The 10,310-nt window shown below is 49.9% G+C and overlaps 1 pseudogene; it reads left to right on the plus strand.

Annotated features, from left to right (window-relative positions):
* Positions 1-1,080: 1,080 nt before the first annotated feature.
* Positions 1,081-1,260, plus strand: LOC144669112 (U2 spliceosomal RNA; annotated as a pseudogene).
* The last annotated feature ends 9,050 nt before the right edge of the window (positions 1,261-10,310 follow it).

A 10,310-nucleotide genomic window follows, 5' to 3' on the forward strand; every position in this document is an offset into this window, starting at 1 on the left:
TCTAGATAAAGGGGGAAAAAACGTGCCCAACATCGCCCTCATACTGATGGCCACCTTTGTGTGCGGCTGCATCAAGCGGTGCGTAGACCCTCACTACGCAAACACCAAGTGTCACTACGTGCTGAGGTTCTACCTGTCCCCGGTGTTGCGAAGGATGGGTCTGGCCACGCTGCCGCGGAACGCTCCAAGTAGTTGGACCGTGCCGTACCACCTGTCCCTGGTGGAAAAATTTATGCAGAAAAACACCTTTGACCACAAGTCCATCAGGCAGTGGTCAGCACGTAACGTCCTAGAGGCCCTGAGGGATAAGGAGAGGGTGGACCCTGTGGGATGGTTCCCCGAGCAGACTGTCAAAGTCATTTGGCAGAATGCCTCATCGCCAGAACTTTCCAACAAGCACCAAGACGTAGCTTGGCTGGTGGTGAGAAAGGCCCTCCCCGTCAGATCCTTCCTACACGCCAGGAGGCTCACCCCCTCTGCACGTTGCCCTCGAGGCGGCTGTGGTGGGGAAGAGACCGTTGTCCACCTCCTTGTGGATTGTGCCTTTGCAAAGAAAGTCTGGAGAGAGATGCAGTGGTTGCTGTCGAGGTTCATCCCGAGCAGTTCTGTGACACAGGACTCTGTGCTCTACGGGCTGTTCCCAGGGACACACACCGAGACAAACATCGACTGCAGCTGGAGGATCATCAACTCGGTGAAAGAGGCGCTTTGGTCTGCCCGAAACTTGTTGGTCTTCCAGCACAAAGAGTTGTCCCCGACCGATTGTTGCGGACTGGCACAATCCAAAGTCCAGGACTACGTGCTGAGGGACGCACTAAAGCTTGGGGCAGCTGCCGCAAAGGCGCAATGGGGAAGGGTCGCTGTCTAAGACCTTTCTACCACAGCGCACCGAGAGACTGGGAACTGTTTAGAGCCCCTCGGGCTGTACAGATCAAAATGAAAGGCTGTAAATGATTGTAATATTGTTTGTACTGATGCACCTGGTGATACATTTTGTAAAAGTTTAACCTGGATTGTACCCTTGTAATGTTGTTTTTGAAATGGTTTGGAATGTGATTGAAGATATTTTATAAATAAAGTATATTTTTACAAAACAAAAAAAAAAAATCTGTTCTTATCAGTTTAATATCTGATACGTCCCTTATCTGGGGACCATATATTAAATTGATTTTTGGAGCAGGGAGATGGAATAGGGGCTTGCTCCGTCCACTCCACGCATCGACCCGGTATTGCAGTATCTCTGGGAATGGTGCACCACCCCTTTCCAGGGGATTTTCAATGCTAAAAATAGTTTTCTTACAAACATCTGCTTTCTTTACTTTTCAACATGCACATCTTTCAAAACACAACTTTCTTTCTTTCTCACTCACCCGCACCATCTACACACAAAAAACACGCACGCTCACCCAACGCTCACAGTCACCACTCTCATCTCACAAACACTCTACCTCACTCATACAAAAACATCTTTCACTTGCAAATACACCTCTCAAATACTCTCTCAGCTGCACCTTTCGCCTCACAACATTTTCAACCAGCTCTCTGCTGCCGCTCCCGCCCGCTGCTGCTGCTGCTGCTGATACAGCAACAGTCAAAACTCACACCTCAAAGCTCACACACTTTACACAGCTACTCGGAAACGTCTACATCCACGTTCACACAATCCTTACACTGCACAAGGAGCCCATTCCGCCCGTCGTGACTGCACCAGCTCTCCCAATGAACATTTCACTTCGTGCCATTCTCCTGCCTTCTCCACGTAACCCGGCACATGCTTTCTTTTCAAATAATCATCTCATTCCCTCTTCAATTGAACCTGCCTCCGCCACGCTATCAGGCGGTGCATTCCAGACCCTGACCACTCGCTGCTCCTATCACTTTTGCTTCTTCTGCTAGTTACTTTAAACCTGTGCCCGCTCCTTCTCGATCCTTTCATCGGTGCAAGCAGTTTCTCCCTATCTACTCTCTCCAGATACCTCATGATTTTCAATACCTCTATCAAGTCTCCTCTCAGACTTCTTTTCCCCAAGGAATACAGTCCCAACTTCTCCAATCTTACTTCATAACTCAACTTCCTCGCCCCTGGAACCAAACTCGTAAACCTCTTCTGCACTCTCTCCAATGCCTTCACTACCCTCCTAAAATGCAAGTCAAAATGCAATCCATCAGAGTCAGCATGGCTTTATGAAGACTAAATCGTGTTTGACTAAATCGCTAGAGTTCTTTGAAGATGTGACAAGCAAAGTGGATAATGGCGATCCTGTAGATGTAGTATGTCTGGACTTCCAGAAGGCATTTGATAAGGTGCCGCACAAAAGATTAATACACAAGATAAGATCACACGCAGCTAAGGGTAATATATTTGCTTGGATAGAGCTTTGGCTAACCAACAGAAAGCAGAGAGTCAGGATAAATGGGTCTTTTGTGGATGGCAAGCTGTAACTAGTGGGGTGCCACAGGGTTCGGTCCTTGGGCCCCAACTATTTACTTGGATTCAGGAGTAGAAGGTACCATAGCTAAATTTGCAGATGACACCAAAATAGGTGGGAAAGTAAGTTGCAGTGAAGAAATGAGAAATTTACAAATGGATATGGACAGGTTAGGTGAATGGGCCAAAATTTGGCAGATGGAGTTTAACGTGGATAAGTGAGGTTATCCAGTTCAGCTCCTACAGGCAATGGTCACGGTGGTGGTCCCACGGGCCATCGATCTGGTCGGGCGGAAACGACTCTCGTTCCTCCGGCCTGGGTATTCTGCTGCGGGGAGGCAACTTCACCGTCTCCGAGGTCAAGGAGGTGGTGGGCGGGCGACTCCTCGTAGCAGACGTAATGTACAAGAACGCTCCACTCCGGTTAATTAACGTGTATGGCCCGTCACAAGGAGCTGAGCGGCTGGAGGTTTTTCAGCAGCTCCCACTGCTGCTGGCGACCTCCAGGCCGGTCATTCTGGGCGGGGACTTCAACTGCATCATCGATGCGGCTGGACGATCCGGCAGGGCCGGAAGCAGATTGGACGCTACGTCCAGATCCCTGATGGAAACAGTTAAGGATGCCAAGCTGCACGACGTCTTCAGCAACCCTGCAGACGGAGCGCAGCGTAGATACACCTGGTCGCGGCCAGACGGGTCCATTCGTTCCAGGATAGACTTCCTCTTTGTGTCCCGTGCATTCACAGTCAGATCCACCGAGGTCAAGCCGGTGTTCTTCTCTGACCACTGCATCCTACTGGCGGACTGCCACTTGGAGAAGGACCTGAGGGTGGGCAGGGGGGCATGGAAGCTATTCGTGCAACTGCTGACCCCAGAGAACATTGAGGAGCTCAAGAGGGCTTATGAAGGTTGGAGAACCATGAAACCCCTCTTTGAGTCCCTGACACACTGGTGGGAAGCGATCAAGGGAAACACCAAGAGGTTTTTCATCCTCAAAAGCATCCAGAAAGCTAGAAAGGAAGAGAGGGAAATGTCCCGACTCCAGAAAAACATGCAGAATCTGCTCCGGCTGCAGTCGGTGGGGGTCGATGTCAAGGAAGAACTCCAAGAGGTGAAGAGCCAGCAAGCCTCGCACTTTGCCTCCAAGAACATCTTCCGTTCCAGAGTCCGCTCCGTGGAGCAGGATGAGACGTGCTCACGTTTCTTCTTCCAAAAGGAACAGAGAGAGAGCTCTGTGTTCAGCAGCCTGAATGAAGAAGACAGATCAGTAAAGTCAGCGCAGTCCGACATTTTGAGGATCAGCAAATCCTTTTATGCCGGATTTTATGACGTGAAGCCGACGGACAGCACGGCCTCCCAGTCCTCCTTGTCCTCTATCACGGAGGTCTTAGGCGACAGTACACGGGAGAGGCTGGACAAACCGCGAACTCCTGACGAACTGACTTAGGCCCTTGAGTCCTTCGAGAAGAGTAAATCTCCCCAGAAGCGACGGCTTGCCGGCGGAGTTGTATTGGGCTCTGTGGGACTGGATGGGCCCAGACCTGCTAGGGGTGTACGAGAGTATGCTCCTGGCCGGCAGTATGTCAGAATCCATGAGGAAAGGCATCATCACCCTCATGTACAAGCACAAGGAAGAAAGGGAGGAAATTAGAAATTGGCGACCCATTTCACTGTTGAATGTGGACTATAAGATTCTGTCCAAGGTCATCGCCAATCGGGTCAAATCCGCTCTGGAATTGGTGATACACCCTGACCAGACCTGCACTGTGCCGGGCAGGAAGATCTCTGACAGCCTGGCGCTGCTCAGGGATACGATTGCCTATGCGCAGGACAGGGGTGTGGACACCTGCCTCATCAGCCTGGATTAGGAGAAAGCCTTTGACAGAATATCGCACACCTACATGGTGGATGTGCTCTCAAAATGGGGTTTGGGGAGGGAATTCGCAATTGGATCCAGTTGGATCCTACTCTACACTAACATCAGTAGCGCAGTCTCAATCAATGGGTGGGAATCAGATAGCTTTCCAATTAAATCTGGAGTCAGGCAGGGCTGTCCTCTCTCGCCTGTTCTTTGCTGAGTCCATCAGGAAGGATCCGGGCATTAGAGGAGTTACGATCCCAGGCAGTGGAGGCACTCAGATCAAAGCCTCCCTGTACATGGACGATGTCGCCGTCTTCTGTTCTGATCCGCTGTCGGTGTGCAGACTGATCCACATCTGCGACCAGTTCGAACTGGACTCGGGAGCCAAGGTAAATCGTGGGAAGAGCGAGGCCGTGTTCTTTGGGAACTGGGCTGACCGATCCTTTGTCCCCTTCACCGTCAGTGCTGACGGCCTGAAGGTGCTGGGGATATGGTTCAGAGGGACCGGGGTATGCGTTAGAAACTGGAAGGATCCAGTGTCTATGGTGAAAAGGAAACTGGGAATCTGGGAGCGACGCTTCCTCTCCGTTGCGGGTAAGAACCTGGTCATCAGGTGTGAGGCACTCTCGCTGTTGCTGTACATGGCGCAGGTCTGGCCCATTCCAGACTGCTGCGTGACGGCAATCACCCGAGCCATCTTCCGCTTTATCTGGAGGTCGAAAATGGATTGTGTCCGCAGGGACGCGCTGTATAAGCCTCTAGATAAAGGGGGAATAAACGTGCCCAACATCGCCCTCACACTGATGGCCACCTTTGTGTGCGGCTGTATCAAGCTGTGCGTAGACCCTCGGTACGCAAACACCAGGTGTCACTACGTGCTGAGGTTCTACCTGTCCCCGGTTTAGCGAAGGATGGGTGTGGCCACGCTGCCGCGGAACGCTCCAAGTAGTTGGACCGTGCCGTACCACCTGTCCCTGGTGGAAAACTTTATGCAGAAAAACACCTTTGACCCCAAGTCCATCAGGCAGTGGTCGGCACGTAACGTCCTATAGGCCCTGCGGGGAAAGGAGATGGTGGATCCTGTGCGATGTTTCCCCGAGCAGACTGTCAAAGTCGTTTGGCAGAATGCCTCGTCTCCAGAACTTTCCAACAAGCACCAAGGCGTAGCTTGGCTGGTGGTGAGAAATGCCCTCCCCGTCAGATCCTTCCTGAAGTCTCACCCTCTCTGCATGTTGACCTCGAGGTGGCTGTCGTGGGGACGAGACCGTTGTTCACCTCTTTGTGGAATGTGCGTTTGCAAAGAAGGTCTGCAGAGAGTTGCCGTGGTTTTTGTCGCGGTTCATCCCAAGCAGTTCTGTGACACAGGTCTCTGTGCTCTACGTGTTGATCCCAGGGACAGGGACGCACATCGAGACAAGCAGGTGGAGGATCATCTACTCGGTGAAAGACGCTCTTTGGTCTGCCCGAAACTTGTTGGTCTTCCAGTGCAATGAGTTGTCCCCAGCAGAGTGTTGCAGACTGGCTGGCACATTCCAAGGCCGAGGACTACGTGCTGAGGGACGCACTAAAGCTTGGGGCAGCTGCCACAAATGCGCAGTGGGGAACGGTCGCTGTCTAAGACCTTTCAGCCATAGTGCACCGAGGGACTGGGAAAGGTATAGACCCCTCGGCCTGAAAGACTCACATTGAATGTATGCAGTGAATATTACATTTATCACAATTGTATTGAAGCACCTCAGAGTGCAACATGATCTATGTAGATAACTTGAATACTATTGCACTGTCTGACTGCCTGTAATGAGCATGTTGAAATGTCTGTAATGTTCATTGATCGTATTGAAGCGTCGCAGGGTGCGACATGATCTATTTGAAAAACTGGAATATGATTGCACTTTTTGCGATGGCCATTTTGAAATGTTTTGTAATGTTCTTTCAGATATTTTATGGATAAGGTATATTTTTCCACAAAAAAACGACAACAGTTACAAAGAAAACCAACAGCAGCAACAACAGCTCTTCTCCACAGTCTGAATTAGAATTTCAGAGTCAGAAAACAGAGCAAAAAAACACGCAGCGTCCTGAAATGACAAACCTGAAATGAAAGTGTACTTAGTGTATCAAGCCTTTAAACTGCATTGCTGAAAACTCCTTCCTGCCTGCTAGTGCAACAAGATGCTGCAAAGTATATTACACAGCGAATCAGGCCTTCAGTCGTCTTGACTTGTGCAGCTCCAGTGACTTCAGGCCTCCAAAAGCAGGCCAGTATTTGAAAGGGCTCCTCTTGACAAGTGTAAGACCCTGATCAAACTAAATATTTTAATTTTCTTAACCAGTGAGATTGAACGAACCGTGATGCATGTCCAAGACAAAATAGAATATAAAGCAATGTAAAGTAAATTAATAACAAATTGAGAAAGTAAATATGGAACACAAAATATTTTAAAACTAGGGCACAGGTTAAAAACATGATCCTAATTTCTGTTGAACTGAATGAGGCGAGTCATTACAGTGCGTGACCGATTTGTTTAAGTGTGCGGGCCCATTAAACTTTTTGCACAGCCGCGCAAATTTAAAGGGGCTTATGTGGCGGTGTGTCTGTGAGGAAACCTCTCCTCATATCTTGTATCCCACTGTGAAATCGTCTTCAGCTCCCAAATTGCACTCAGACAATGTGCTACATTTGCATATTGTGCAGGAGTCGGGGGAGGGGTCATGGGGCTGCCCCTTGTCTCTGTACTTGAAAACTGTCTCTAATGGCAGCCAGGCAGCAACTGTAGTGCTTCCTCAAATCCAACCTGAAGAAAAGGCAAGACATGTTGGGTGCTGAGAGGGAGAAGCATTGCCACTTTAGGTTCTACTTGGATTTTACTGAGGTAAAAGGTGATTGAAAAAGTCAAGCCTTTCTCCCCTAGCAGTTACCACTGAGGACAGAAATAATACCGAGCGCTGATCTATCACCGAGCACTGAGGCCGGCCAAGGGGAGGCATCTGAAAGCTGCAGAGAGAGCAAGAAGCCAGGATGGACGACTGAGAATACTGGCTGAGATAGACAGCAAAAACTGTGACACAAGCTCAGGTAAGCGTGGTGTTTTGCAGTTCAAGTTCATCACTTTGTGACAGTATAGGTATTTTTCACTTTCCTAGGATAAGGCTGTTCCCTTTCTAGAAGTTAGAAACAGCCGTGCAGATGTATTTTCTGCGCTCCTTTGCTTGCCTGCTGAATAGGACTGATGGGAGGGGAAAAGGTGATTAAAAGAGAGCCGACATCATTGCAGGCTGGCAGATGGTGTGCTGTGCTGTGCACGCAGGTGGTTTTGTTGTTTGGCTTGTGTGTGACTTCTGGTTGAAGCTGAAAGATTTCTAAAATTTTGAAGGAAATAATCTTCGAGAAGGGGAGAAACATTTTCAACATTTTAACAGGATCTAAGGCTGTTCGCTGTGTCGTACCTGTACTTATCCTTGCTGCCACCTGCCTTCTCACTGCTGATCATCATCTTGTGTTATTATAATGATATAATGCATTGGACTTATTTACTGTGACTTCATAACATGACACATTTCCCTTCTGGTGATGTCATGCTGACATCCCGTAAAGGAAATAGACCAACAGTCAGCCCAAAAGAAGGCCCAATGCCAAGCAAAGGAAGCCCATAAACGAGGATGCTAGACAGCTCGTACAAAAGAAAGCAGGGCATCAGGAAACAACTCAACAGCAGCTGACGTAGTACTCTCCAGGTTCAGTGCAGGAGAAGCACTGGAATCAGTAAAAAGTAATGCCCCTACATGTCTGAACATACAACTTAGGAGCAGGAGTAGGCCACTGGGCCCCAAGAGCCTGCTCCACTACTCAGAAGATCATGGCTGATCCGATTGTAACCTCAACCCCACATTCCTGCCTACCAGCGATAACCTTCCAACCCCGCCTTGTTAATCTATCCAGCTCTGTCTTGAAAATATTCAAAGACTCTGTTTCCACCACCTTTCGAGGAAGAGAGTTCCAAGGACTCTCTACACTCTGGGAGAAACGCTGCTGACTTTGCCTTCCCTGTAGATGTGGAAGGACTTTAGCTGCATACCTGGTCAGCTGGCAAGCTCCACAGACCGATCGGCGCAGGCTTGGAGGGCCGAAGGGCCTGTTCCTGTGCTGTACTTTTTTTTCTTCTTTGTTCTTTGACTGCTCAAGCTGAAAGCAAAGACAAAAATACAGCAGGCCTCGATCGAAGAACTCCTCTGCGCTGTGAGCTAGTTGCTCACACGGAAACTCAGCTACAAAGACTCATGGATTGTCTCTCATGCCTGTCACGTGTTCTCCCTTGTGACTGAGTGTTTCTCGAAATTTTCCATTACCTGCCAGTTACACGACACATCTAGCGCAACCGTAGACAGCGACCTTTCTCCATTACGCCTTTGCCCCAAACTTTAGTGCGTCCCTCAGCACGTAGTCCTGGACCTTGGAATGTGCCAACTCTTTGCAATGGAAGACCAACAAGTTTCGGACAGCCAAAGAGTGTCTTTCACCGAGTGGATCCTCCGGCGGTAGTTGATGTTTGTCTCGGCGTGTGTCCCTGGGAACAGCCCCTGGAGCACAGAGTCCATACCTGTGTCACGGAACTGCTCGGGATGCACCTCGACAAGAACCACGGCCACTCTCTTCAGAGTTCTGGTGATGAGGCATTCTGCCAAATGACCCTGACGGTCTGTTCGGCGAACCGTCCGCCGGAATCCACCATCTCCTTTTCCCGCAGGGCCTCTAGGGTGATACGTGCTAACCACTGCCTGATGGACTTGCGGACAAAGGTGTTTCTCTGCATAAGTTTTTCCACACGGGGCAGGTGATACGGCACTTGGAGCGTTCCGCGGCAGGGTGGCCAGACCCATCCTTCGCAACACCAGGGACAGGTAGAACCTCAGCACGTAGTGACGCTTGGTGTTTGGGTCTACACACAGCTTGATACTGCCATACACAAAGGTGGCCATCAGGATGAGGGTGATGTTGGGCATGTTTTTTCCCCCTTCATCCAGAGTTTTTTTACATCATGTCCCTGCAAACAGGATCCACTTTTGACCTCCAGATAAAGCGGAAGATGGCTGGCGTGATCGCCACAGCGCAGGAGTGAGGAATGGGCCAGACCTGCGCCACGTACAGCAACACCTGTCCCTGGTGGAAAAATTTATGCAGAAAAACACCTTTGACCACAAGTCCATCAGGCAGTGGTCAGCACGTAACGTCCTAGAGGCCCTGAGGGAAAAGGAGAGGGTGGACCCTGTGGGATGGTTCCCCGAGCAGACTGTCAAAGTCATTTGGCAGAATGCCTCATCGCCAGAACTTTCCAACAAACACCAAGACGTGGCTTGGCTGGTGGTGAGAAAGGCCCTCCCCGTCAGATCCTTCCTACATGCCAGGAGTCTCACCCCCTCTGCACGTTGCCCTCGAGGTGGCTGTGGTGGGGAAGAGACCGTTGTTCACCTCCTTGTGGATTGTGCCTTTGCAAAGAAAGTCTGGAGAGAGATGCAGTGGTTGCTGTCGAGGTTCATCCCGAGCAGTTCTGTGACACAGGACTCTGTGCTCTACGGGCTGTTCCCAGGGACACACACCGAGACAAAAATCAACTGCAGCTGGAGGATCATCAACTCGGTGAAAGAGGCGCTTTGGTCTGCCCGAAACTTGTTGGTCTTCCAGCACAAAGAGTTGTCCCCGACCGATTGTTGCGGACTGGCACAATCCAAAGTCCAGGACTACGTGCTGAGGGACGCACTAAAGCTTGGGGCAGCTGCCGCAAAGGCGCAATGGGGAAGGGTCGCTGTCTAAGACCTTTCTGCCACAGCGCACCGAGAGACTGGGAACTGTTTAGAGCCCCTCGGGCTGTACAGCTCAAAATGAAAGGCTGTAAATGATTGTAATATTGTTTGTACTGATGCACCTGGTGATACATTTTGTAAAAGTTTAACCTGGATTGTACCCTTGTAATGGTGTTTTTGGAATGGTTTGGAATGTGATTGAAGATATTTTATGAATAAAGT

The sequence above is a fragment of the Cetorhinus maximus genome, chromosome 28, assembly GCF_964194155.1.
Source record: "Cetorhinus maximus chromosome 28, sCetMax3.hap1.1, whole genome shotgun sequence".
Lineage (NCBI taxonomy): Eukaryota > Metazoa > Chordata > Chondrichthyes > Lamniformes > Cetorhinidae > Cetorhinus > Cetorhinus maximus.